Here is a 6,434-nt window from a genome sequence, read left to right on the forward strand (position 1 = left end):
AAAGTGTAACCGAGAGATAAGTAAGAGTGGAAAAGTGTGTGCGTATGATGAGAGAAAATTTGCGATGGGAAAATTTGCGCGACAAAGAGTGCACTCTCTCTCTTACGCTCAAAAAGAAAAAGAGAGACACCGAAAAAATTTTGCGTAACGCGAGAAATTCGTGAAACTGCACGGGACAATTCACTTCGAGGAAAAAATACGCAATGCAGGAAGCTCTCCCGACGAGGGAGAAAACGCGGTGAAAATACACCGTGAAAATTCGCCACGAGAATTTTCCGACGAACGTGCGTTTTCCCAACGGAGAAGAGACACGCGTCATACGAGATGTGCGACGAAGATGGATGACGAATTAAAAAAAAAATCACATGAATACGCGATTTTAATTCGGGCGGTATCCCTCGAAGTAAACAGGGGATGCCCTCGGGGGTTGTTGGCTTCTTTGGGCCAGTCGTTGCTTCCCCCCTTCTCCTCCGACCTTCCAGTGTTTTATGGCTCTGCGTTTGCTTTCTCGCAGAAAATCGAAGATCGTCTGACGAGCGTCGAGCGAGTTTTTGCCCGCCAAAATATTTTTCTCATTTTCATGTTTATTTGTGACGCTGTGGAAACATAATAATCGCGAACTGCATTTTTCTGAAATAAAATCATGTGTAATGAGAAAAATTTCTGATTGAAAATGAGCGAAAATTATATCGATCAGAATTTTGATTACATCTGAACCAAAATTATAATATGTATTCTAATTTGTCCAATCAGAAATCCAATTAATCCAGTCAAACTTTATCTAGCGTTTGTACGCACGTAATTAATGATTCGACTTTTCGACTTTAATTATCAATTTTTCTGCTTATAATAACAAGTATAAAGTGAGCACATTTTTAGAAATATAGTACAAACATTCGTACAGCAGAGATACCTTTCGCAAAAACCTTATTTTTAGAAAGTAAACATTAAATTTAGCAATTTACTAATAAAGAATAAAATAGATATTTCTCAAAATTATTATACCATATTTCTCAGAATTATCGAAAAATATTTAATAGTTAAAATAAGTGACTTAATAACTTACATGAAATATTGTATTATTTGAATGTACAAAGATATTCGTACAGTCGAAAAATTTAACTTCTAAAGTTGGTATTCATAGTGCGTTTTTTATTTCAAGATCGTTTTTTTTTTTTAATAATGTCTTAAGGTGATAATACGGTTTTGTGATTGATTTATGATACCTTGAGATTCTAGTTGAAACGGTCTTATATACGTATGTATAAGAACGGACTATGAATATCGGTTCAAGAATACGATTATTTTTGCGAAGCTCTTTTATTTATATTGAGACAAATGTACTTATATATAATTACTAATTGATATTTATTTTCTACAAATAAGACGTTTGAATAAAAAATCTTCCCTGTATGAATACCTTCTACTGTATATTTAAAATCTGTACGATGTATTTGTAACTAAATATAATTACGTATCAATTTATTAGTAATATCAATCAGATTTATAAATAGGTTTAATATGTCTGTGCATCGAAGGAACGGTTTTGCTAAAAATTTAGATAGGTTCTGAAAATAATTTTGACGGACCATTAAAATAATTATGAATAAAATAATAAGTTATAGAATAATAAGTTACAAACAAAATAATTTTAATTAGAAAACTCAAGCACGAGCAATACCACTAAAGATTTTGCTTCTAGTAATCTCGAGCGTTCTACATAATTATGTTCTGATGTTCAACAAAATTATTTTCAGATCTGCAGTCGACTAAATTTTCAGATACTTCAACAAAAGCGTTCTTTCCGTGTGAAAGCATGCAACAAAGAAATGGCAGACGTATGCATCTATCTGCGAATATGTGAACTTTATATCTTTCTGTCTAAAATTATATATTAAACTGGATCTGACAAAACTGAAATATGCCACACGATCAATGGCGTTTTCGCTGGTCTGATATACGCCGTCCAATAATACATTCAAGATCTATTTGGCGAAGATGCCTTCACGCGAATACCTTGTCCAAAAGTATCCGGGACACGCTTTCACGTGCGTCCTTGAAAGAACAAAAAAGTAAACTCGTCTTCTGGACTAAGTATGCTTAACATTTTCCTGCGTTCTCAGATTCAAAAATAACATCTTTTCAGAAAGGAAAACGGCGGGAGAAAGGAAAAAGAGTCTTTTTGTGCATCGTATGACACAGGATGTTGAGGAACCTTATTAGCGTTCTTCAAGATTTCAATTCTGCATTTCTAGATTCCTCGACGGCAAATCTCGATGGGATACGAAGTAAGGACGAAGCTCTTTCTTCTCCATTCCCACCCTCGCCTTCTCTTCGTTAATCTTCCAGCAAGAAGCTTTTTTTCTTTACTCCTTCTTCCTCTCGCGCATTGTTAAATTTACGAGGAAAATGATGAAGCGGGTGTCCTCTTGTGTTTCCTCGGCGCAAGGACTTTCAAAGGATTCGTAGAATGTCGTCCACTAAAAGTTTCTTCTTTGTCTGTGTAGCATATTTTTTTTTTTTTACAAAAATAGCGCTGCAATAATTGTAATATTGTTTGACAATTTTTTTGGAAAGTACGAAAAAGTTATTTAAGTTCTATATTAATCTATCGTCACTTCCTTCAAAAGTAACACAACTAAAAAATGGAATTTTCGAGATATTGTCATGAATGTGTGAGTTAAATAAATGTTATCCTATTAATAAAAAATTAATTAATTTCACTTTATAAAAAATTGTCGAAATCGATACAACTAAAAAAGAGCGATTTAAGAGTCGCTAATTGAAAATGAGTAGAGTGACATTTAAGTAATCATGTTAAGAACAACAAGTTAAGAACTCCAAGTGAATCAATTTTAAAAATACACAGTTTAAATTAAGTAATGACGACATATGTGATCAATCAGAAATTAACCCCAATTTTTCTAAATCAATATTGTTAGATATAAAAGGAGCATTGGTAACCCAATCACGTAAGTTAAATAACATTTTGTTATTTTTTAATTTCCATGCATATCAAAATATAAATTTCTGTGGGTAGTTTCAAAGCAGATATATGTTTATATTAATTTAGGCATTTAATAATATACTGAATTTGATTAAGCTAGTATATTCTCTTAAGTAAAATTGTTTAATTTCAGTCTTATATATAATAGTCAAATTAACGATATATCGAGTAGGAGTAGAAGCGACAGAAATGATTGTAAATCATTTAAATTGGATATATAATTTGACATTATAAATTTAACAGAGTAGAAATTTGCCTCAAATTATTCAGTTATCATTATGCACAATGTTACATCTGGGTTTTTTACATTATAGTTGAGAATACACTTTTTCGGCGATATTACTTGATTAGTCTTAATATTTTTAGTCTTAATAGTCTTAATATCTCAATAATTTTCTGTCACCAAAAAAATCATTTTTCTTCTTTTCTGAGAAATTTAATTCTTTTAAATCGTGTCACTTTTGAAGCAAGAGAGCGATATGAGAAAAAGAACGTTCAGCTAAATGTTCTTTTTATTCGTTTCTTCCGCAGAAAATTTAATCTTCCAAAATGATTTGCTTCTCATAGAAAGAAAGATCAAAAAATTAAAAAAGGGAAGAAAAGGAAAAAGACAAAGAGAAAAGAGAGAAAGTATAAATATAAACTTATATATTATTTTTCAATACAAGTTTTTATTTACATTAAAAATACTTTACATAACCACTTTTATATTATCCTATTTTTATTTTAAAATAATTAATATTTATTAATCTATGTTAATAATTATCTTATATTTATACATACAGTTTCGTAGCTCATAAATAGGTATACGTAATATATAACCACGTGATAATTATTCTGCGTATCATTCCGCATTATTATCTGCGACATTTCACATTTATCATTTAACATAAGCTTTCTCTCTCTTTTGCGGAAATGCGTGCTGCAGTTAAACCCCAGCTCTACATGCGAGAACACTAATGAGAAGGGAGTTTCTCACGCAGTCCATAGATCATGGCGCCGATTGATTGTGTAATTAACACGTATGAACCGTGCGTTTTACGTAGTCCTGGATGCAGATTGTCGATACGGTGCGTTGTTGCATGTGGGAAAGTGAGCCTGTAAATCGATCAGACTCGCGGCGATTTTCAGGGAGGAAACTCGGCTGTCGTCATCAATTAAACCCGGACGTTGGAAATGATCTTCCCTCGTTCTTCACCCTCGTCCGATTTCTAGCCACCGCGCGCAATTCCAACCACGGCGTTACTTTAATTTGACGTTACCCGGCCGTTTCCGGACGAGAACGGCATCGCTGACTCGGTGCGGCGCGGCGATCCTTTCATTTTTCACGGGATTCTTCAGCGATATATTCGCGGTAAAATGGAAAAGGGAAGACGAGGGAAGAGGGAGGCGGACAGACATCCGTTTTTCTCGCGGTGGAAAAATCATACCGTTGAAGTATATGAGCGGCATTATTGCATGATTTATGTTTATGACAATCGCGCGTTATTTTTGCGTTTCCCTGGTATAAGAAAGAATATCGTTTCTTGAGAATAATTCACTTTGGGATCAATCTGTCTTCGCTCCTTTATTGTTTCTCGCTTTTCCCATGCTTCCGCACCTTTATACTGTCACAAGTTATTTATGCAGAAAGGGAGATGCTGGAACTAATTTAATTGAGATTATTTTAATTAGCACATTCTACCGCGGCTAATTTAATTCAAGTTGATCTACGTGCTTCAATTACGTGGAGCGTAAAAAAAGGAAATATTATATATTGGATGCATTCAGATGAAAAAGTAGTTTTGCAACTTTTATAAGATTCTTTCGTTTAGATTTAGTGAAAAAGTAAGAGCAAGGCCGATCCAAGCATTAACCCTGTAGGAACTGCATCATTTTGTCATTACAAAAACAATTTAATTTATAATATTGTTTTTGCTAAAAAATAAATTTGTAAATGAACTGTGCGAATATATCTATCGATATATTTATATTTATTAGTCTATTTGATATGTTGTTTTTGTAGCGGGTAAAAGTATTCTTTTAGTATTCAATACATTTCCATTTTCAACTCTTAAATAATTTGTACAAGTAATTTGTACTTTTAAGTAATTTGTACAGATCTTAAATCTATCTCATAAGGAAAGAACAATTTTGCTAAATCAGATTTGAAAATAATTTGAATTAATTCTATAAAGAAAGGCTCAAATGAATTAAATGAAATATATAATACAATATTAATTTTAAGGAAGAATTAACACTGGATACATATGTGTATATAATTTTATTTAATTGTAAGTACGATCAATGTGATGGGGTAATTAATGATAGTCATAACAATAGGCATATATAAACGTTTTGACCTCTTTTTTAGATTATTTTTAATATATTATTACGTTTAAATTTTCGATTTAAATCTGTTCTAATTGACGTAGTCTATCGCAATTTTAAGTTAAATGGTTGTTGTGATTGTCTACAATAAAATAAAGATAATTAAAAATAATTTGTTTGGTAAATCAAACTTGTTGCTAGAATGTCAAAATTTTGTGCAGTATTGCTCATCATTTTTCAGTTTTCAACGTAATTGTTGATGATCCAACAAAATGATTTTCAGATCTTTATCCAACAATATTTTAGGCCTTTCAGCAAAATCGTTCTTTTCGTGTAAAACTTAATTTAAAATAAACAGTGCAAATTTCACTCGCCCCTGGAGAATTAAAGAATTGTACAACAGTTACAAAGTGCCTCTTTCAGCTGAACGCGGCCATTTCCCAGAACAATGCTTACTCGCTGGGATGACTGGATCCCATCGCGATGTAATGATTTTTGCATCGCGTGCAACAGCGGAGCGCATACGTTGCATCGCGCGGCGTTCACGGCGACACCCAGCAGCGCCGGCAGCAGCCGAGGGGCGGCAGGCGGCGGCAGAGGGATGAAGAGGAGAGGAGGGAGGAAGTGGGGGATGAACGGGGAATATTCTCCGGAACGGATACGATTGGGAAAACTGTCGATAGCGGACGCAAGCAGCCGCTACGCCGCTCGCTCGCGAGATGATCCGTGGACCAAATTCGGCCGAGAACGACGACGATGATGACGACGACGAGGACGACGACGACGACGGTGACGGTGACGAGGATGAGGATGACGACGACGACGACGCCCCTGTGCATCAACGGCACGTAACGAGCCATCCGTCGCTCTCCTCACCACCCCCTGTGCGACTGTTCTCGTACCCCGTGCAATAAGTGGGCTCGCGGTCGGCTTTAGCATGCAAAACGGGTCGCATACCGAAATGCAATTAAAATGCAAAGCAACGGGCGAGAGGAAGAGAGCAGCACGGCGTGAGAGAGAAGTCGAAATTTTATTTACACACACACACACACACATACACGCTGTGTCTCTCTCTCTCTCTCTCTCTCTCTCTCTCTCTCTCTCTCTCTCTCTCTCT

Source organism: Cyphomyrmex costatus, unplaced genomic scaffold, assembly GCF_001594065.2.
Source record: "Cyphomyrmex costatus isolate MS0001 unplaced genomic scaffold, Ccosl1.0 scaffold998, whole genome shotgun sequence".
NCBI lineage: Eukaryota > Metazoa > Arthropoda > Insecta > Hymenoptera > Formicidae > Cyphomyrmex > Cyphomyrmex costatus.